This window comes from Pelophylax lessonae, assembly GCF_965119305.1.
Source record: "Pelophylax lessonae genome assembly, chromosome: 3".
Classification (NCBI taxonomy): domain Eukaryota; kingdom Metazoa; phylum Chordata; class Amphibia; order Anura; family Ranidae; genus Pelophylax; species Pelophylax lessonae.
The window spans coordinates 516,907,608-516,931,265 of record NC_138770.1 but is presented as its reverse complement, the minus strand read 5'-3'; the positions used below and the strand labels follow the sequence as shown (position 1 = coordinate 516,931,265).

General features: G+C 43.2%; 1 protein-coding gene across 2 annotated transcripts in view; it reads right to left on the bottom strand.

The window, feature by feature from the left end:
- Positions 1–23,658, bottom strand: part of LOC309549694 (sulfotransferase 6B1-like) — a 94,483-nt gene that overhangs the window by 38,918 nt on the left and 31,907 nt on the right. The gene's annotated exons all lie outside the window — the stretch shown is intronic.

Below are 23,658 nucleotides of genomic sequence, written 5' to 3'. Positions count from 1 at the left end.
CCACTTCAGCCCCGGAAGATTTTTACCCCCTTCCTGACCAGGCCCAATTTTGTGATTCGGCACTGTGTTAATTTAACGGACAATTGCACGGTCGTGCGACGCTGTACCCAAACAAAATTTACGTCCTTTTTTTCCCACAAATAGAGCTTTCTTTTGGTGATCACCTGTGTGATTTTTATTTTTTGAGCTATAAACAAAAAAAGAGCAACAATTGTGAAAAAAAAAAAAACAATATTTTTCACATTCTGCTATATGACATTCCCAAAAAAAAATTAAAAAATCAAAATCTTTTAACATTTTAGGCCAATTTGTTTTCTGCTACATATTTTTAGTAAAAAAAAATCGCAATAAGCGTATTTTGATTGGTTTGCGCAAAAGTTATCACGTCTACTAACTACGGGAAAGATTTAGGTCATTTTTTATTGTTTTTTTTTACTACTAATGGTGGTGATCTGCGATTTTTTGTGGGACTGCGACATTGCGGCGGACAGATTGCACCCCTAACTGACATTTTTGACACTTTTGGGGGTACCAGTGACATTACTACAGTAATCAGTGCTAAAAATATGCACTGTTACTGTAATAATGCCAATGGCAGGGAAAGGGGTTAATACCATTGGTGATCAAGGGGTTAAATGTAAGCCTAGGGGAGTGATTCTAACCGTGGGGGGGGCAGGGCTTGTGAGATGACCATAGAGATATGCGAACCTATATAGCAGGATCACATGGTCTCTGTGATCATCCCAGGGAGAAGGCTGCTTGCCCACGACCGACATAGAGCTACGTCGGTTTGTCCAGGAGCGGCTGCCTGCCGCAGTAAATCTGCAGTGGGCAGTCGTCTAGTGGTTAATGTCTAAACCGCTGGCAACAAAAGTGAGTGCACCCCTAACTTAAAATGTCCTAATTGGGCCCAAAGTGTCAATATTTTGTGTGGCCACCATTATTTTTCAGCACTGCCTTAACCCTCTTGAGCATGGAGTTCACCAGAGCTTCACAAGTTGCCACTGGACTCCTCTTCCACTCCTCCATGACTACATCATGGAGCTGGAGGATCTTATAGACCTTGCGCTCCTCCACCTTCGGTTTGAGGATTCCCCACAGATGCTCAATAGGGTTTCAGGTCTGGAGACATACTTGGCCAGTCCATCACCTTTACTCTCAGCTTCTTTAGCAAAGCAGTGGTCATCTTGGAGGTGTGTTTGTTAATAACCCTTTGTGATAGCAATAAAGTAAAAAAATAAAAATAAATGAAATGTAAAAAAACAAAAAATAAAACAAACAAGATTATAATAAAATGTATTTTCATTTTTTTGCCATAACCCCTGTTGCCCCAACACACCCGCAAACACAAACACCCAGGGAGCGCATGTGTATGTAAACCACGGTCGCACCCTACATCAAGGTGACAGCAATATTTCTAGAACAAAAGCACCTGGAATTTTAAGACTTGACATGTTTGATATCTAATTACTCGATGCAACCACACCTTTTATTTTTTTTAACAAAAAATTAGTACTATATTGTGTGTTTGCACTAAAATTAATTTTATTATATTTTTTCCTGAAAATTTGTGTTTGATAAACAGTGCAAATATCATGCAACATAAAAAATTGCAACTATAATCATTTGATTCTACAGGGCCTCTGCTTTCAGAAAATAAATAATGTTTAAGTATCTCTATGGCCAAAAGTGAAGATTTTTACATGTGTGCAAAAGATAAGAAAAGAAAAATTGCTCTAATCCAGAAAGAAGAACTTTTTAGTACTCGAGTTTTCACCCATGCAGGATGAGGGGTTCCAGGGTAGACCTATTGGAGAGGACAGGGCTCTCTGGATTGGTAAATCCTCATTTGGCACCCAGAATTCGGGGAGAGATTTTTGGCTGGGATAGAGTCTCCGCACCCTGGGTACAGGAACTTTGATCCTGAAAGTGTTAAGTCAACTGCAGGAGAGGTCATAAGAGGAAAAGGAAATTGTCAGCAGGAGTCTTTGAAGGTGAGTGTGCAGCAGCACACACTTGGGTTGATTTACTAAAGGTAAATAGACTGTGCACTTTGGCACTCTTTTTTTTTTTTTGTAAATATAATGTGGTAAAGCTTCACTTTAAAAAGAATACCCATTAATGGATAATGAAAATCAAAAGAGCTTTACTGCATTTACTAAGCTCTAGGGAAAATTAGTGCAACTGTACTTGCAAAGTGCACAGTCTATTTGCCTCTAGTTAATCAACCCCACCGAGGAGTCAGAGTGATGGACTACTCGTGACTGAGACTCTGCATAGCAGCCAGAAACCTCTTCCTTGAGACATCTGAGGCAGGCAGAGACATAGACCTGTTAAAAATGAGTTAGTAGGCCGTGAGTCTATGTTGGGAGTTCAATAAAGAATATTTCCCTTTGCCAGCGGCTGGGTGGTGATCTTGGGCCCTTCATATTACAACTGGTGCTCAGCTGCAGGTACCCCAGCCAAAAAAGTTGTTAAAAGTAAAACTGACATTTAAAAGGGCCAGTGCCAGTTTTGTATGTCCAGGGTCAGTGCAGCACAGGCACAGAAAAACACTGAAATAGGCATTGAGGAGTTTTGAAAAGCCTTGGTTCAGGCTACAGTGGTACAGCAGGAGGTTGCTCGGGTCAACTACAAGCCCAGCAGCAGGCCTTTTAAGAAGCTAACCACCATTACGAGGAAGCTTCTCCTGACTTGTTGTCCCCTCATTTATGTTCCCAATGCTCCTTTCCTCCACATCAGATTAATTAAATTCCTGTGTATCCTCCTGCAGCAAACTACTGATGCTGTGCTCAAATAATTCATCTGACTCCCTCAGGCCAGTTTACAAGGCAATGGAAGTATTACCTGTAGAGGAGGAAGAAAAAGAGGACTCATTTGCAGCTGTTTGAGAAAATGTGCTCATCTGCACTTGGGAGGATGGGGAAGGTCTGGATGAGTAATTCCACAACCTCCTGTGTGCTCTCTGCTTTATAGAATGCCCACTTCCAGAAGAAACAGGCAGATGTGCCTTGCTTCTCAAAGAAGCAGTCATATCACTGCTTTTTTTTCTGCAGATGCAGAGCTCTGAGGAAGAGGACATGACCTCTGAAATGCATTCGATTTTCCATCTGATGATTGTGTGATGGAATCTACTTCCCAAGGCTGAAGCATATGAGTTATAACCCTGTTGATCTTTTATGTTTGTGAGTATCCATTTGCTATTTGGAATTTAATAAATTGTATGGTGGTAATGAAAGAGGAGTTGCGCCCTCTTGTGTATTTTTTGTAGTTGCAGTTAGAGATTTCTAGATCTGTAGAGGGCTGAACCTGAAGAAGCATTGCACACCCTATTACTGTCTCCTGGAGCACTGTGGATGAGCACTGGAGTGTTTATTTTCTGGTTTAGATACTGTGTTTCCAAGTAGCTGTGCCTGAAGAACCTCCATGGTTTCCTTTAGGCCTCCAAGACATAATAAATACAGGGGATTGCCCAACTCAACCCAACCCAATTCTCTGCATTGTGTTAAAAAACCTTTCACACCTACCTGAGCCCGATCTCAATCTTAAATATTTGCCATAGCCTGATCTTGCTCTTAAACACTTACCCAAGCCAGATCGCAATCAAGCGATGTGCCTGTCTGCAGCACCTCTTCTCTCCTCTCTCTCTCCCAGAGATGTATAGTAACTAAGTAGAACTACTTCACTACTGTACTTAAGTACCGAAAGGCGGTATCTGTACTTTCCTGGAGTAGAATTTTTTTCTCCTACTTCCACTTTTACTTCACTACATTTTTTCCATGATTTCAATACTTCTACTCCAATATTTTTTGTTTTGTGCTGCATAGTTACTCGTTACAATTATAAAAATTACCACTGCCAGAATAGTAGATGGCGGGTTTCATGAAGTTCAAAAAAATGTGTATAATGTCATGTGTAAATCAGCGCATACAAAAATAAATGCTACTGTATGTATAAATAAAATGGTCTACATATCTGCTGTTAAGGGGAAAGAGAACCTCCCCCAACCAAGGAGAGTCACAAGCGTACATAGACCTTTTTTCTGGTAAGTGGCTGATTTTGCTTTTTTCACTGGAAGTTGAGAGCACAGGTTTTGCAGTTTTGTTTCACTGGAAGAGTCTATTTGGATATTATTTTGCACTTACCTTCATCCGCCGGGTAAGGGGGAAATCCACAAGGTGGTGGGAGTCTGCACGTAATATTTGGAATAGCACCTGTTTGATTCCCGCACCTTTGAAAATATATTCATCTTGTTTTGTCACATATATATGGTATTATGGCATTATGGCATTATGGCATTATATATATATATATATATATATATATATATAGATAGACTTTTTATTGACTTTGATTTCATACACTCTTCCTTTATTTCATTATTGGAATATATTGTTGTATATCACATTGGTTTATAAATGATTTTGCGCACCAATAAGCTGTGGAGAAAAAAAAAACATGCAGGGAAGAGAAGGAGGGTTGCTTTAAAGGGGGAAGGGAGGGACATACTTTATCTGTTTTTGTTTACAAAAAGTTACAGCCAAAGGAATTGTGATTGTCCTTTAGGTTAATCATTTAAAATAATAAAAAACAATATGATGTTCAAACTTTTGACTTCTTTCTTTAATAACTACATAACACAGTACTTGTACTTTTACTTTCAGTACTTGAGTAGCACATTTTTTTTAAAATCTACTGGTACTTTTACTTTCAGGACTTGAGTAGCAAAATTTAAAAAAAAACTACTCGCAATACTTAAGTACAAAAAATGTTGAATACTTTAGTACTTCTACTCAAGTCACTTTTTGATAGAGCACTTCCACTTCTACTCAAGTCACTTTTTGATCGAGCACTTGTACTTTTACTCAAGTTTGGGTTTCGAGTACTTTATACAAGTGTGCTCTCTTCTCACAGGAGACTCTGCAACAGGATGAGCCATTGGGTCCTGCTCCTGTTAGTCAAAGCCTGTGAGCAGGAAGCGAGGGCAAGGCCAAGCTTTACTGTGTGTCTATGGGTGCACACAGCCCGCCTCGAACGATCCCACACGTGTACCCCCCATAGCAACTGGCTTGCTGTGGGGCACTCAGAGAAGAAGAGGAGATGCTGCTGACTCTGACCCCCCACACTCACACACACACACAAACAAAAATTAAAGGGCACCTAGCAAAATTACACTGCAAAAAAGAAAACTACATTAAACTACATCACTAAAAACTAAAACACTAAACACAGGTGGGGGGGGGGGGAGTGCAGCAGATAAACAGCATCAGAGGGCAAACAAAAAGGTAGCCCTAAAAAGGCATATTGGTCCATTCACTGAACACAGAAACACAGAGGGAGAGATTTACTAAAACTGGTACATGCAGAATTAGGTGCAGCTGTGCATAGTAACCAATCAGCTTCAAACTTCAACTTGTGCAATTGTGCATAGTAACCAATCAGCTTCAAACTTTAGCTTGTGCAATTAATCTTTGATAATAAAATCACATTAGTTTGCTATTTTCCCAAACTGGAAATGGCTAGAGTTTGGATCAAACTCATCTCTAGTCAAAATGGTGGATGGCTGTGGCTCCTGGTGTGGTAAGTAGTATTCAGTCGGTCAGCCCTCGCCTTCCCCTTCCCATCCCCCATTTTTTACTGAGTTCTCCTTACATACAGTAGGTTACTACTTTTAGTTCTAGTGGGGAAGTCATGTGTATTTTGGTCATGCTGCCCCTTTATTAGTACTGGCTATGTCTGGGAGATACTTAGGCTGTTCTGTGCACAGAAAGTGATTGCTACGGTCTCCCGCAAGCTGTGCAGGGGATATGGATGGGTGCTATATGGGATAAGGATGAGGAAGGCAGTGATGGGTGTAGCCCCTAAAGGGGGTAGCAGGAGCTCTGGTGGCATGTTTGTTTAAGGCTTCCACCCTGAATACTACATTGTATTTCAGCTAGAAGGAGGGTGAGGAAGATGCAGTTCTGCAGTATAATCCCTGACAGATGAATTCTCCATGTGTGTGCAGACTAGGACTATGCAACCTATTTTTTCCTGCTGTGAAAGCATCATGCGCTGGACTGCACACTGCTGATCTCTGCTGCTCAATTGTAAGTGCCACTACCCTATACTGCCCCGGTTTTTAGGCATCCCAGGGGAGGCATGTCAGGGAGTGTGGCCTTTGGGCAGTTGTGGTGGACCTGTTGGTATCTCCATGGGATCACTCAGGGCCGCTGATAGGGCAGTACAACCAGCCCTGCTGTACCGGGCCCGGGCTCCATGAGCTCCACTAGGGGCCCGGGCAGCTTTAAAGTTAACTTCTGCCTAAATAAATAGAAAGACTTTTAATCCCATCCCCCACTTCAATTTGCTTACAGGGTGTATAAATATATTTTCCTGGGCCCCATGAGGTCAACAGAGGGGCCCAGGAGGTGATAGCAGAGGAGGGACTTTATTTCCATTTTCGGGGCGTAGGCACACTAACCTTGTGCACTGTGTCTATGCTGATCTGAATGAATATGTAGTTCCGGCCGCCCACTGCATACTATGTCTTTCCTGGCGGAGTGATTCGTTTGTGCATGCTGTGGAATGAGGAAGTGACTGATGAGAGATGGATGAGAGGTTTCAGCAGTGCACAGACCAGCAGCACACAGTGACACTGACAGACTTCTATGGAAGGAAGGTACAGCTCCCAGACTCCCTGACTGTGTGCTTATAATCATATTCATTATGATGATCACAGCACAGCATGTACTTTATTGCTCTGGCTCTGTGTTATATGGCTTTTGGGTGCTGACTTTGCTAACTTATGGCCATACTGATTGTAACACAGTGCAGCCTTAACAAAGTCAGCACCCAGCAGCCATATGACACAGAAACAGAGCCATAAAGTACATGCTGTGCTGTGATCATCATAATGAATATGATTATAAGCATGAGTTGCTAGTTCACACTTGTGTTTGGAAGGGGAAAGGGGGTAGAACGTGCAGCTGAGCCATGTTTTTACCTCCCACTACCACCGCTCCCCTTAAATAGCCTTTCAACCAAGCTTTTGAATTAGGTCCGCCTGTCAGCTTTACATGTGGATCTGATTGAATGTTCCATGTAGGTCTATGGGGGTTTGGATGTAAATGGACTTGTGTCCATTTACACCCTCCTTCCTGCGGGTCTGCGGAGGTCTAGAAAAAAAAAAATTAATATTTTTCCAGACCTAAATGTTATAGATCACAGCTAGCATGATGTAAAAATGGATATGAGTGCATTTACATCTGGCCACCCATAGAGACATTACAAGTCATTCATAGACCTGGCTATTGATTGGCATGATTTTGGGGCCCGACCCCATTGTGGATCAGTTCGGGGCTAGGCACTTCAAGGTCCTATGGGTCCCGGGTTCTGACTTGCAAGAGGTTCAGGACTTCCTGATGCTATGGTCCTCAACAGACATTACCCCATTAGAAAAACACTTGAGGGTTCTCGATGCAGGGCCACTGATAAGCCAGTACATGAGCTTAGCAGGGAGGGCCCGGGCAGCCTCACAGACAAAATGCATCCCCCGCTCATTCCACTCCTACTACCTTAGGGGGTGTTATATACAACATGCAATTCCAGGGCCCCTTTCTGATTATGGGATGGTGGAGGCGGAGCAGTTGAGGGACTTTTTTTTTTTCAATTTTGGGCGCATGCGCATTCCCGCACCTGCTCCGCATGTTGCTGGCTGCTGTGCTAAAGTCCTGGATGCCTGCCACTGTGGCTGCCCATTGCCTACCCTGGCGGAGTGATCTTCCTCTGCTCAGGTCCCCACTCAGCAGCCGAGATCAAGAGGCTTATGTGAGGCGGGTGGCAGCAGCAGTGGCAAGGAGAGACAGCTTACAGTGAGCAGAGGGAGCCACACTATATTGTGGATGGAGCACATGTAAGCTGCAGGTTTAGTACGTTTCCTAAGTGAATTATTAACTTTTTTTTGTTCCACAGGTTTTTTATTTTTAATTGTACTGCGGCATGGAGAAGGGGCCCTAAGTAAATAAGCATACTTTGCTTTGTAATATAAGACCCACCTAAATTAGTTTTGCTAATTTTAGCTAAAATTGCAGAATGTATTGAAGCCACTGCATCATGTGCCAGTAAAGCAGCTAGCATTTTCAAAAGCAATGGTCAGCAATGGCTGATTACAAATTTTTATAATCACTGTATTTCTTTAAGAGACCCTGTCATGTAACAAAATACCCGTGTGATAAGGTTCTGATGGCAGTAACAATTTTCCAAACGTAAAAGAGCAATGCATGTTGTGAGCCGATAGATCTCCATCTTCTGCTAGTTATACTGACTTTGCTGTATGCTTTGTACACAGATCAGCGATCTGGCTATTTAGTCTCACTGCAAAGCAAGGAGAAAAAACAGACTGTTCTGTTAGTAAAAGCAGCACATATTACATATAAGGCAGGGTCTGGGGCGGGACCCGGGGCGGAGTTGAGGGTGGGGCTAAAGGGGGCCCCGTCAGGTAGGCTGTACGGGGCCCCATGATTTCTATCAGCGGCCCTGGGATCACTACACTCTGAATAATGAAAAAAGGATTAAGTGGGTGTGGCGCTGCTTATTTTTAAAGTGTGTCCCTTTAACAACACCTAAACATTAATATATAAAGTGACTAGATATAGTATAGTGATTCCAAAATATAATTCAAATTCATACATTTACAAAAGGAATACGACCAAGTGTATGCTTACTCCATTCATATAAGCTGTGCAATCAATCCAAACAAAATGTATAAATACTTGCAGAGTAATTTTTCAGAAAAATAACAAGTGGCAAGTGCCGTGTCAATAAAGTGACAAATGTTATAAAACAATGTTAAATCCCAAAATAATAAAGACCTACAAAAAAGTGACATACTCAAAAACAATAATACTAAGTCTATACATTATTATCCGGATCTCGCAGTGTGCCGGTGGTCTCACATGTGCTCCCCCCGCATTGACCTCACTCACCGAAAGCTTTTCCCCTTATGTGGTATAATCGCAATCACAGCATTTTGTGGCTGTACATATGCTCCAGATCTAGGGCTGTCCTCTCCTTTGCTCATCTGCCCCTCCAGATCTCTCGCATGCGAAGATAAGAACAACAGACGTATATTTGCCTATATTACACTTACATTGTGTAAAAAAACAGTCAGCATTTAAAACCATGAAGTCTGGGACCGAATCTGAGTTCCATGGCTTCAGACCGGAAGTGATGCAATGACACTGGAAGCTCCACCCTACGCATTTCGTCACACTGACATCAGGATCGGTGCCATCTTGATATACTTCCGGGCTTATATACATTACGGTATCATAGCAACCCAAGGACATGTGATTGGCGGCCATATTTATTATGTTCTCAATTACGGATAGAAATGGCTGTATCCCCACAGTAAGTTGCCACCGTCCCAAATGAACAGGAAATGTACCAAAAGGACAAATAATGAGGATCCACAAAAACTGTAGTGATGAAAAAGACTCTGAGTTCCAATCCGGGGTTCTAATAGAAAGATTCATTGAAAAAGGATATACAGTAAGAGGAAAGAACTAAAAAACTTAAAAAATAAGGTAAAGAACATGAACAGAGAATCACTCCTTGAAGACAAGAACAAAAACAAGGACATTGATGCAAAGAATATGGAAATGGCTTTCCTCACAGGGTTCAATAGACAATATAAAACAGTAGAAAAGATAGTGAAAAAGCACTGACCCATTCTAAAGTCAGATAAAACACTAGGTAAAATACTACCACAATAATCAAGGTTTATATACAGGAGAGCCCAAACACTTAGAAACAGACTGGTACACAATGTATTATATCCTCCTAAAACCATTATCCTTTTTTTAAAATCTTAAAGACTTTTTTGGATATCAAAGATGTCTTCCATGTAGGGTCAGTAACAAACAAACAAAGCAAGAAAAAAAGTCTCATTCAAATTCACTGCAACAAACAAAGAATTTAAACTTATTGAGATGATTTGCAGGTTGAGGGGGATATCAACTCAGGGGTGGCAGAGCTGGAGCATGCGCCCTCCCCCAGCTGCCAGGGGAGGGACGGCTCCAGGAAGAAGGGGGGCTGTAACTCAGGAAAGGTTAGAAAGGTTGTGGTAGTTGGGTACTCAATTATCAAGAGGACAGAGAGGGCAATCTGTAAAAAAGATCTCGTGAACCGAACAGTATGTTGTTTACCGGGCGCCCGCGTTCGGCACATCGCAGATCTGGCAGACAGATTATTGTGCGGGGCTGGGGATGACCCAGCGGTCATGGTGCATGTGGGCACTAATGACAAAGTTAAAGGTAGGTGGAGGATCCTAAAGAACGATTTCAGGGACTTAGGTAATAGATTGAGGAAAAGGACCTCCAAGGTGGTGTTCTCTGAAATACTGCCTGTACCTCGAGCCACACAGGAGAGGCAGAAGGAGATTAGGGAACTTAAGAAGTGGCTGAGGAATTGGTGTAGGAAGGAGGGGTTTGGGTTCCTGGAGAACTGGGCTGACTTCTCAGTCGGCTACCGGCTCTTTAGTAAGGATGGGCTGCACCTTAATGGGGACGGTACAGCTCTTTTGGGGAGAAAGATGGCCACCAAGTTGGAGGGGCTTTTAAACTAGGAGACGGGGGGGAGGGCTCAGAAGTAGAGTCAGTTAGGAGGGAGCAAAGGACTGAAGGCAGTTGGAGGGTCAGCAGCGACAGTAGGTCCACAACGTCAATCGGTAGGTCTGTGCAGGAGAACCTCAGACCAAACAGGAATAAACATAACCAATCACGTTTAACTTCCGTAAAACTAAGAGGGGTATATGCTAATGCCAGGAGCCTAGCTAATAAAATGGATGAGTTGGAAATGTTAGTTCATGAGGAGGACATGGACCTTGTGGGAATAGCGGAGACTTGGTTCGACCCCTCACATGACTGGCTGGCAAATATCCAAGGGTATTCGGTGTACCGGAAGGACAGGGTAGGAAAAAGAGGGGGAGGGGTATGTCTCTACGTCAAGAACAATGTAAGGGTGATAGAGAGGAGTGACATTACGGAAGAGATGAGTATGGAGTTAGAATCCGTGTGGGTAGAACTCCTTAGGAAAGGAGTAAAGGGAAAAGTAATTGTGGGGGTTTGCTATAGGCCACCTAAACAAGGGGAGGAGGTAGAGCTGGAATTTTTAGCACTTTTGGGTAAAGTGGCAAAGCTAGGATCAGTCATCATATTGGGGGGACTTCAATTATCCCGACATTAACTGGGGAGAGAGGATTACACACTCACATAAGCCACAGAAACCTTACAGGATAATTACATGTCACAGCTGGTGGATTCTCCTACTAGAGAAAATGCAATCCTGGATCTATTGATCACTAATGACCCAGACATAATCTCGGAGGTAGGAGTCCAGGACAACCTGGGCTCTAGCGATCACAGGATGATCACATTTAGTGTAAATAACAATAGAACAAGGCAAGTGGGGAACATAAGAACCCTTAACTTCAGAGGGGCAAACTTTCCAAAATTGTACTCATTGATGGAAAGGGTAAACTGGGACCGAACCCTAGGATCCCTGACCACAGAGGAAAAGTGGGAATGCTTTAGGAACATATTAAGCAAAGGCATCTTGCAGTGCATTCCTATGGGAAATAAATTTAGAAGAGACCAGGCCAAACCTGGCTGGCTAAACCGTAGTGTTAAAAACTTTATTAGGGGAAAAGAATTGGCCTTCAGGAAATATAAATCAGAAGGCACAGTATTGGCTTTCGACCAATACAAGGAGGCAAATAAGAAATGTAAACACGAAATCAAGATGGCTAAAATAGACTTTGAGAGACAAATAGCGAAGGATAGTAAAAAAAACCCAAAGAAATTCTTTAAGTATATCAACAGCAAAAAAACTAGGGCAGAGCATATTGCACACATAATTAGCGATGATGGGGGGATGGTTACAGAGGACACTGAAAAAGCAACCGTGCTGAATGCTTTTTTCTCGTCAGTATTTACACAGGAAACGGAGGGGTACACTGACCATGACTGTTTGGTTAGTAGTAATACACAGGACTTGCCACTATGGCTAACAGAGGGTGAAATCAGGGAAAGGCTGGATAAACTTAACACAAACAAATCACCAGGCCCGGATGGCGTACATCCTAGAGTACTCAAGGAACTCAGTAAGGTTATATCCAGACCACTGTTCCTGATCTTTGCGGACAGTATTAGGACAGGAGATGTACCAGGAGATTGGAGGAAAGCTAACGTGATTCCGATATTCAAAAAGGGTCAGAGGCATGTCCCGGGAAATTATAGGCCTGTCAGTTTGACATCGATAGTATGTAAACTTCTGGAGGGGAAGATAAGGGACTATATCGTAGAGTTTGCTAAAGACAACAGCATCATCAGTAATAACCAGCACGGGTTTACAAATGGGCGTTCTTGTCAAACCAATCTATTAGCATTCTACGAGGAGGTGAGCTGTCAGCTAGATAGGGGCAGACCAGTGGATGTGGTGTACCTAGATTTCGCTAAGGTGTTTCATACAGTTCCCCATAAGCGCTTAATTTATAAAATAAGGTCTGCAGGTATCGACAGTAGGGTTTGCTTTTGGATACGGAACTGGCTAAAAGGGCGTGTCCAAAGGGTGGTAATGAACAGCGCATACTCAGACTGGTCTGAGGTAGTAAGCGGGGTCCCCCAAGGCTCAGTCCTGGGTCCAACCTTGTTCAATTTATTCATAAACAGCATTGAGGTCGGGGTCAGTAGTTCAATAGCAGTTTTAGCAGATTACACAAAATTGGGCAGGGCAATAACCGCACAGCATTAAGCAGATATCCTACAGGATGACCTGGACAAAATAACGGAGTGGGCAACGACTTGGCAAATGAGGTTTAACGTAGAGAAGTGTAAGGTTTTGCACTTGGGGACTAGAAACATAAAAGCACAATACACGTTAGGAGGGGAACCCTTGGGGGAATCGAAAATGGAGAAGGATCTGGGAGTCTTGGTTGATGATAGACTAGGCAACAGCATGCAATGTCAAGCGGCAGCTGCCAAAGCTAGCAGAGTATTAGCATGCATAAAGAAAGGGATGTATTCCAGAGATAAGACTATAATTTTTCCACTTTATAAAACTCTGGTCCGACCGCATCTGGAGTATTCTGTCCAGTTCTGGTCGCCAATCCTCAGAAGGGATGTGTTGGAGCTGGAGAAAGTCCAGAGAAGGGCAACTAAACTAATTAGGGGATTGGAGGACCTTGATTATGAAGAACGTCTGCAATCGCTTGATTTATTCTCCCTGGAGAAGAGATGCCTGAGGGGGGACATGATAGCCATTTTTAAATATCTCAATGGGGATCTCAGCTTAGAAAAAAAGCTGTTTAGTCGAAGGGATTGCATGAGGACTCGGGGGCATACAATGCGATTAGAGGAGAAGCGTTTTAACCTCAGGCAAGTGGGGGGTTCTTTACTGTTAGGGCTACAAGATTGTGGAATTCTCTACCACAAGAGGTGGTTTCTGCGGGTAGTATGGTGGCTTTCAAAAGACTATTGGACGTGCATCTCAAGGATCAGAACATTCAGGGGTATGTGAGATGATTACAGCCACACACACCTACACAGGTTGAACTGGATGGACTATTGTCTTTATTCAACCTCACCTACTATGTAACTATGATTACGTGTACTAATACAAACGTCACACCTATCATATGCAGTGGCGTACCTAGAGCATTTGGCACCCGGGGCGGATCCCATATCCGGCACCCCCCCCCCCCCTTAAAATGTAAAAACACCCACAAAAATTTGTAATGTTTCAAGAGTATTTATTGCACATATTTCACAGCCCCCCATCACAGTGCCCCTTGCAGTCTGCCCCCCCCCCTGCAGACATGATACAAGAGATGGTCAGACTGCAGACATGATACCAGAGATCGTCAGAGACTGAGGATTTGATACAAGAGATGGTTAGAGACTACAGACATGATACAAGAGATGGTCAGAGACTACAGACATGATACCAGAGATGGTCAGAGGCTACAGACATGATACAAGAGATGGTTAGAGACTACAGACATGATACAAGAGATGGTCAGAGACTGCGGACATGATACAAGAGATGGTCAGAGACTGCAGACATGATACAAGAGATGGTCAGAGACTGCAGGCATGATACAAGAGATGGACAGAGACTGCAGACATGATACAGGAGATGGTCAGAGACTGTGGACATGACACAAGAGATGGTCAGAGACTGCAGACATGATACAAGAGACATGATACCACCCCTACCGAAGAAGCCAAACGGAGCCCATGCTCCAGGCATAACGCGTATAGGGAGGCGGAGCCTGCGTGCCTGACGCCGATCGCTCGGGTGCTACTCTCCAACACTGAATGCCATAATAGCAGGCACAGCTGAGTGCCCAACAAATGTGAGTTACCCCTTTATGCTCAATAAAAGCTCATTATTTACACTCAGAGAGCACTAGATCTTTGCTTTATCTTTATTTTATGTCCTGGCGACCCCCGGAGGTGAAGGCTGGAGAGGTTACCTGTGATAGTCTGTTTATCCCCTGATATGCTCATGCTGGCCCGTTTGGGTCTGGTATCAAGGTGAGAGGCCAATCTTACTGGTGGAGGGAGTTCACACACTGGTGGTTCCTGCTTGATTCACAAGGGATTGAGGCTGTCCTGTCATCACCTGGATATACTAATCATTACTTTGGAGCACTTTATATGAACATTTATGTTTCATCAGAGCACATATGATGGACACCATATTTTGTTGATAACACTTGTTGATTCATGTAATCACTAATTATTTTTGTGCACTTCTGGCGCAGCACGTTTTTTGATTTTTATGATACAAGAGATGGTCAGAGACTGCAGACATGATACATGGGAGGGGGGGGACTGGAGATCACTGGGGGGGGGGCAGGGTGCACATGGGAGTGGAGAGCACTGGGGGGGACTGGAGATCACTGAGGGGGGAGCCATGGTGCACTGGGGGGCTGTAGATCACTGAGGGGGGAGCCAGGGTGCACAGGGGTGTGGAGAGCACTGGGGGGGACTGGAGATCACTGAGGGGGGGGGAGCCAGGATGCAAAGGGGGTGGAGAGTACTGGGGGGGGAACTGTAGATTACTGAGGGGGGGTGGACAGCACTGGGGAGAACTGGAGATCACTGAGGGAGGGAGCCAGGGTGCACAGGGGGGTGGAGAGCACTGGGGGGGACTGGAGATCACAGAGGGGGGAACCAGGATGCACAGGGGGGTGGAGAGCACTGGGGGGGGGACTGGAGATCACTGAGTGGGGGGGAGCCAGGGTGCACAGGGGGATGGAGAGCACTGGGGGGGGGACTGGAGATAACTGAGTGGGGGGAGCCAGGGTGCACAGGGGGGTGGAGAGCACTGGTGGGGGACTGGAGATCACTGGGGGGGGAGCAAGGATGCACAGGGGGGTGGAGAGCACTGGGTGGGAACTGGAGATCCCTGATGGGGGGGCAGGGTGCACAGGAGGGTGGAGAGCACTGGGGGAACTGGAGATCACTGAGGGGGGGCAGGGTGCACAGGGGGGTGGAAAGCACTGGGGGGGCCAGGGAGCATTGGGGGGAGCTGCAAAGCATTGTGGGGAGCTGAAGAAAACTGGGAGGAGGGGGGCTAAGGAGCACTGGGGGACTGGGGGGGGGCTGGAGAGGGGGGGTTTGAAGAGCACTGGGGTAGGGGGGATGCTGGATAGCACTGTGGGGCCAGCAAAGGAATTTGTATATTAGGGGCAGTGGGACAGCTGCATAAAGAGGAATTGATCTTCTTTTCATATATCTCCTGCGTCTGTTGAATGCCTGCAGGAGAGGAGGAGAATCAGTCATTCAACGGACGCAGGAGATATATGAAAAGAAGATCAATTCCTCTTTATGCAGCTGTCCCGGCCGCTTCTCCTATCCAGCACACAGCACAGCACTTACCTTCTTTCTTCCTCCTGTGAGCAGCGTGCCGCTGACTGAAGAGGCTGCTATTGCAGCTGCCTTCACAGGGAGATGCGTGCCGGCCCGACGGCGCCGACGGGCACCCCTGAGCGGCCTGACACCCCCTCGTTCGTGGCACCCGGGGCGGTCCGCCCCCCCCCTGGTACGCCACTGCACCTATGTCATCGAGTGCCCATGTCAGATCCAATATGTGGGCAGAACAACTAGGCCACTATATGTTAGAATTCGGGAACATATTATGAATATTAGGAAGGGCTTCATTAAACATAGTATGTTAAGACATTTTAGGGAAATACACCAGAGAGACCCCTCACTCATGACTTTCTATGGTAAAGATAAAATAAAGGCACCCTGGAGAGGGGATAAGAACATTAAAATATCACCTAATGAGACCAAATTAATTTATTTATTAAATGCTCTCCAGCCCGAAGGCCTCAACATAGATATAGATCTTAACTGCTTTATTTCCAATGCTTAGACATTTCCCTATAGCCCTTATCTTCCGCAATATGCTATTTTTAACACATTTTATAAACCAAAAACATTTTTATTTAGATTGAATTTTACTCATATATATTCTCTATTTGTATTTTTATATTATTCTTTACTTTAATTTATATATTTGTAATAAATTAGTTATTGTCATTTAAATTCATTTGTATGAATTATTAGCTATTTCCAATATTGAGTATATATGCTATATACAGAATTTGAATAACGGCATCATAATAACCCTGTGGCAATAGATAAAGGCATTAGAAACAAGGGGTTAATGGCAGCACTGCATAATTGTATACATGGGCATGTGGCTCCCATTGACATAACACCAGAACATACACAAATTGGGATAGAAATATGGCCGATGGTCACGTGTTCTGAAAATCATGTGACATCGGTTATCTAGTTACTGGAACACATAAAGAATTGGGAACATAATAAATATGGCCACCAATCACATGCCCTTAGGTTGCTAGGATACCCTAATGTATATAAGCTTGGAAGTGTAGCAAGATGACACGGCTCCTGATGACATCAGTGTGACGAAATGCGTAGGATGGAGCTTCCAGCATGACTGCATCACTTTTGGTCTGGAGCCATGGAATGCAGATTTGGTCCTGGGCTTCCTGGTTTTAAATGCTGAGTGTTTTTTTTTTTTAACACAATGTAAGTGCAATTAATGCAATTTTTTTTTTTAAACTACAGGATTAAAATGATATCACACTATGGGGTATGCCTGTTGTTGTTATCTCAGCATGAGAGAGATCTGGAGGGGCAGATGAGCAAAGGAGAGGACCGGCCTGGATCTGGAGCATGTGTACAGCCACAAAGTGCTGTGAATGCGATTATACCCCATAAGGGGAAAAGCTTTCGGTGGATGAGGTCAATGCGCGGGGGGGGGGGGGGACACATGTGAGACCACCGGCACACTGCGAGATCCAGATTATAATATACAGACTTAGTATTATCGGTTTTCAGTACATGTCACTTTTTTGTAGGACTTTATTTCCGGATTTAACATTGTTTTATAGCATTTGTCACTTTATTGACACGGCACTTGTCACTTTTTATTTTTTATCTTTCTGCATAATTACTCTGCAAGTATATATACCTTTTGTTTGGATTGATGACACAGCTTATATGAATGAAGTAAGCATACGCTTGGTTGTATACCTTTTGTAAATTTATGAATTTGAATTATATATTCAGGTGATTCTGTTGGATATGGATTGGCCCCACATGTCCTGGTGCTCAGTCCTAGAACTCATTTGTATGGTAGTTGACAATCCTTCACATCGAATACTCTAAGAAGACCTGTTTTCCCAAGGGCCTGTTTACCACCCTGCTTTACAGTTGTTGGCTTTATTGACTTGGCTGTGGAAAGCCAAGTGTTGAGGGATAGAGGGTTATCAGATGCAGCTATCTGTACCATGCTCAAAGCTTGCAAGGCCACCCTTTGTAAGATTCATCATTGTACTTGGAAGATGTACTTTTTCATAGTAGGGGTATGACCTACTTTTTTCTGCCAGTTGCCTGTCTTCTGGCATTGCTCCAGCATGTAGTAGAGCAGGAGATGGCCATAAGCCCAATTAAGGGTCAGGTGTCAGCTTTAGTTGGTTTTGTTAAACCCTCTGCTGTTGTGCTCCCTGTCAGGGAATGCCTGAATAATGAATTTAGTCAGCTATATCGTTTAACCAATCAATGAACCACAGTACCTCCAATGCAAACAAAAAAATTATTAAAATAATTTACCTGACTAATTAATTACTTTTGAGATTTCTGCCCATGCAGAAATTTTTTGATTAACACAATAAGAGCGGGTGTAAATATGGACTGTTGATCAAAAATAAATTGATATTTAACAGAAGTCACTTTACAAACACCATAAATAATTATTGGGACATGAATAGACACTAAGAGATTTGCTAAGAGAGAGTTCTAAAATGATCTGTTACAGCAGAGTATATATATTGGAATTAAACTGAATAATTAATTTCCCCTCGTAGACAGCATAACCATTGATATAACTGCCTAGTAGAGAATCTGTGTTTTAGGGGATCTGGCTGTTATTCTCCTGCAGATAGAATAAGCACCGAAATACATAAAACTGTGTACCAATACGGCCAAAGAAAAGAAAAATAATAACAAAAATCAATAAAATAAAATTATCTAACTCTAGTTGGTATGTTATTGTGGGAGAAATACTACCGCAAGGATAATTGCAATTGGCTTAAACAAAAATCACAGGAGAATAATACATTATATTTACCCTCAGAAGCAATAGAGTGGAACGCTGTGGATGGATTGCCTTAAGATGGCTGCCGACCAGACCCTTCAAATGGCTACTGATCAATGGGTGGAGTTGTCTTCCCAAAATGGCATCTAGTAATGTTGGAGCTGTGTATCCTGGCTTCAGTGAAGTGTGTCAGTGTTGAGTCTCTCTCTTGATGACGAGGTGTGATCTGATGTATTTATTTATGGTGTGTGTCCCATCTGTGTATCCCTGTTTTTCATTGCATAGTTTGCTGGAAAGGGTGTATAGCAGTGTGAAAAGGGTCCATCTAGAATTTGTATTGTTAATATGTGGTCACACCCCTTTAGCACCTGATAGTTTAAATACATGTACACGCTATTTGAATTTGAGCACAGGTATTTATTTTCTCTGTTGTAACGCAGGTCAGTGACCAGTCCTGAATCTAGTAGCTCTCCCCCACCTTGTGTCTTTATGCCCCTTGTTGGCATGGTGTCCACCATAGCATTTGCACTTAAAGTGAAACAATAAAAATGAAAAATTCCTTTAAATATATTGTCTGGGGGGTCCCCTTTGCCTGCCTGTAAAGTGGTGCATCTGCAGCATGTATAGAACATGCTGCAGCAAGAAATTACATTTCTAAAGAAAAAAATTTAGGAGTTAAATCACATTTAAATTGACTCGCTGTTGCAATTGCTGGCCCGGCTCAAAAAAAAAGAAAAAAAAACGGTGTGGGGTCCTCCTCCAGTCTATACTAGGCCCTTATCCGAGCACAAAGCCTGGGAAGCCAGGAAAAAGGGTGGGGGACGAGCGAGCACCCCCCCTCCAGAACCTTACCAGGCAACATGCCCATGGGGACAAGTGCCTCTTCCCGACAACCCTGGACAGTGGTTGTGGGGGTCTGTGGGCAGAATCTTGAAGCCCCTTTAACAAGGGGCCCCCCCCCTATGTGAATGAGTATGGGGTACATTGCACTCTTACTCATTCACCCAAAAAAGTGTCTGTATTTGACAAGTCCTTTATTAAAAAAAATTTAAAAAATGTCCCCCAATGTAGAACCATTGTCAATCACGATGCCTGCCGCACTGCCAGGCCCAGAAAAAAAAACTCTGTGGCGAAGGCTGACTGCCTAATACCTACTCTGCCCGGTGACAGTTCTTAAATTTAAGATTAAAAGGTAAGGGGTGAGGCCACCTGTGATGTCCCTTGGTGACCCTGTCCCCTTGTAACATTATCAATCCAGCATGCTCCGGTCAGTGACATCACAAGGAGGCGTGGTCACCCGCTGACATCTTTAAATGACTCCGCCCCTTAGCAATTTAAGAAATGTTATACAGGGGAGCAGCAGTCAACAGGAAGCATTCAACAAGGCTGGATGTTTTTTTTTTTTTTCAGTTGTGGCGGTGCGGCGGGTGGCGTGAGATGGATCTACATGGGGGGACATTGTTTTTTATTTTTTAATAAAGGAGATTTCAAAAACTCGTGTACTACCTTTTTTCACTTTTTACACATTTTTTGAATGGTTAGGATATTCATTCACATAGGGGGGGCTAAGATCTTCGTGCCCCCTTGTTGTGCGGTTGTGGGGAAGAGACCCTTGTCCCCATCAACATGTCAAAGCCCCCCCAGCCACAAAGCACCCCCCCATGTTAAGGGCATGTGGCCTGGTATGGCTCAGAAGAAAGGGGCACTCACTCATCCCCCCTGCCCTCCCCCATTACTGGTCTGCATGTTTGAATAAGGGTCTGGTGTAAATTTTGGGGGGACCTTACACCATTTATTTTTATTTTTTTTTAATTTTGGCATGGGGTTCCCCTTAGAATCCATTCCAGACCCAAAGGGCCTGGTAAAGATGGGGGGGGGGACCCCACGGTGTGTGTTTTTTTTCAGAATTTTCTATTGCCGGCATTGTTTTGTTTACATTTCAGCTGTCAGTGGGGAAGCTCGCTGCTTAGCAACCAGCTATTCTTCACACAGAATTTGAATCGGTTGATCATCTGAATTCGAATCATTCTGAATATGTGGAATTTGTTAGAAAATGAATAAACAAAATAAATTTTAAAGAATTTCAACAAAATTTGTTACTATTCATCATTACTATGTAATTCAGGGATTCAGATACATCCAAATCTCCGAAAAACCAAAAATGAGTCAAATGTACGTCATTTCGTGCAAGAGCCACTGGGGGCGCGTGATCAGCACTGATTGGACACAGGGGATGGCAATCAGCGGGTCCGGCGGACTCAATGTCCACCGACCACCCACGATCGTTCCCAGGAGAGGCAGACACATTTAACCCTGTGATCACCCCTGATGTTAACCCCTTCCCTGCCAGTGTCATTACTACAGTAGCAGTGCAATTTTTTTGCACTGATCACTGAATTAGTGTTACTGGTCCCAAAAAAGTGCCAAAAGTGTCAGTTAGGTGTCCGATGTGTAAGCTGCAATGTCCCAGTCCTGCTAAAAATCGCTGATTGCTGACATTACTAGTAAAAAAATAAATAAATAAAAATTAGATAAAAATGTAGACGCTATAACTTTTGCGCAAACCAATCAATATACGCCTTTTGGAATTTTTTTTACCAAATATATGTAGCTGAATACATATTGGCCTAAATTTTTGAATAAATTAGATTTGTTCAATTTATTTATTAGATATGTTTTATAGCAGAACGTAAAAAATATTGTTTTTTTCTTTTCAAAATTGTCGCTCTTTTTTGTTTATAGTACAAAAAAATAAAAACCACAGAGGGGATGAAATACCGACATAAGAAAGCTCTATTTGTGGGAAAAAAGGACATTAATGTTATTTGGGTACAGCGTCGCACAACCGCGCAATTGTCAGTTAAAGTAATGCTGTGCCGTATCGCAAAAAATGGCCTGGTCATTAAGAGGGTAAAACCTTCCGAAGCTGAAGTGGGTAAAAATCTACATTCCAAAAATGTATTTTTTATTTTATACAATCCTGAATAATATAATTCCCTTTTATTTATTCTTTACCTTGGTTTCAAGCTCCTTCCAAAAAAAAAAAGAATTCCTGCATGTTGTTTCTTTGGTTGTCCTTCATTTATTTGAATAAAGGAGCTATCATTGACTGTGATATACAAAATTGTTGACTCTCCTTCACCTGGGCAAACAGATGTGTTGCCCTCAATACCATGTTTGTGGGTTCTGAAATCTCATAAACATAGACCGGGGTTTTTTTTTTTTTTACATAGGTAAAGAAAAACTATGTTTAATTTGACTAAAAAACTCTTTCAGTGTACCTGGGATTTTCCTACTTTCAGGTCTATTTACTAGACAAATGTCTCCATTGTTCTGGGATATTGGATGTCAACAGTGTCTTCTTATCTCGGCAAACAATCCTTCCAAGGCATTTTATCATTAACTATGAGATTCACGTGAGCCTAGTTTTTCAATCTTTTAAAATAGGGAAATTATAAAAATATATTTTTTCATAGAAATTCTAACTTTCCTTTTATCTGTATCTTTCTTCCGGGGCATTCTGCAAATCGACCATCCAGTCGGGCCACCATTGCTGCCATGGGACCTTAACCTGGTGTTGTAAAGGTCATTGCTAGTTGGTTTTGTTCCATCATCCCCTGGCAGGTAGCCACCTTCCATACCTTCATTCGGGGGTTACACACATCTCCCTTTTAGTAAATCCTCCCTTTGGTGACAATAATTTGATATTGTCATGTTACAAAAACTGCCTTTTGAAATTATTAAAGCAGTATTAAACCCAAAAACAAAAATGTAATTTATTGCAGTTAGATGTGGCGAATGCATCAATTTTTTGCACACAGCACTCTGAGGCTTGCCGCTGGTGGGGACTCTCAGCTGTGCGGTATCTCCCCGGGCTGAGGAGGTGGTGGGCCGGGTGGAGGTTTGGCCAAGCTTTCACTCCTACACACTCACATACGGCTGCTATGGCTGATCGAGCAGCTGAAACTGGGAAGGAGGCTGAGCAGAGATGGCAGCCTGGGGTCATCTACTTCCAGTAACAGGGTAAGTGGCTGAAGGGGGGAGCTCTACCTTTATCACTGCAAGAATTCCCGCTCTGCTCCATCTGTGCTGCTTTAAGCCTTACACAGCACATAAAGAACTCGAGAACTTCTCCCAGCTCTCCTACTACATACTGCCCACTGACTGGCTGTCCTCACCGCACACTGCCCACGGACTGGCTGTTCCTACACAGTGATCACTAACTGGCTGTCCTCACTGCACATTGCTCACTGACTAGCTATCTTTATTGCATTTTTGATAAGTTAAAAAATTGAAAATGTTTGTTTACATTGATAAATGTCTATTTATTAAAAAAAATTTTAATACAAAAAAGGAAAAAAAAGTATGTGTATAAATAACAGTATCCACTCACATTTTTGTAAATATTTTATTATATCTTTTCATGTGACATCACTGAAGAAATTACGCTTTGCTACAATGTAAAGTAGTAAGTGTACAGCTTGTATAACAATATAAATTTGTTGTCCCCTCAAAATAACTCAACACACAGCCAATAATGTCTAAACAGCTGGCAACAAAAGTGAGTACACCCCTAAGTGAAAATGTCCAAATTTGGACCCAAACTGTCAATATTTTGTGTGCCCACCATTATACACTGCCTTAACCCTATTGGGCATGGAGTTCACCAGAGCTTCACAGGTTGCCACTGGAGTCCTCTTCCACTCCTCCATGATGACATCACAGAGCTGGTGGATGTTAGAGGCCTTGCACTCCTCCATCTTCTGCCCAATAGGGTTTAGGTCTGGAGACATGCTTGGCTAGTCCATCACCTTTACCCTCAGCTTCTTTAGCAAGGCAGTGGTCATCTTGGAGGTGTGTTTGGGGTTGTTATCATGTTGGAATACTGCCCTGCGGCCCAGTCTCAAAAAGGGAGGGGATCATTCTCTGTTTCAGTATGTCACAGTACATGTTGGCATTCATGGTTCCCTCAATGAA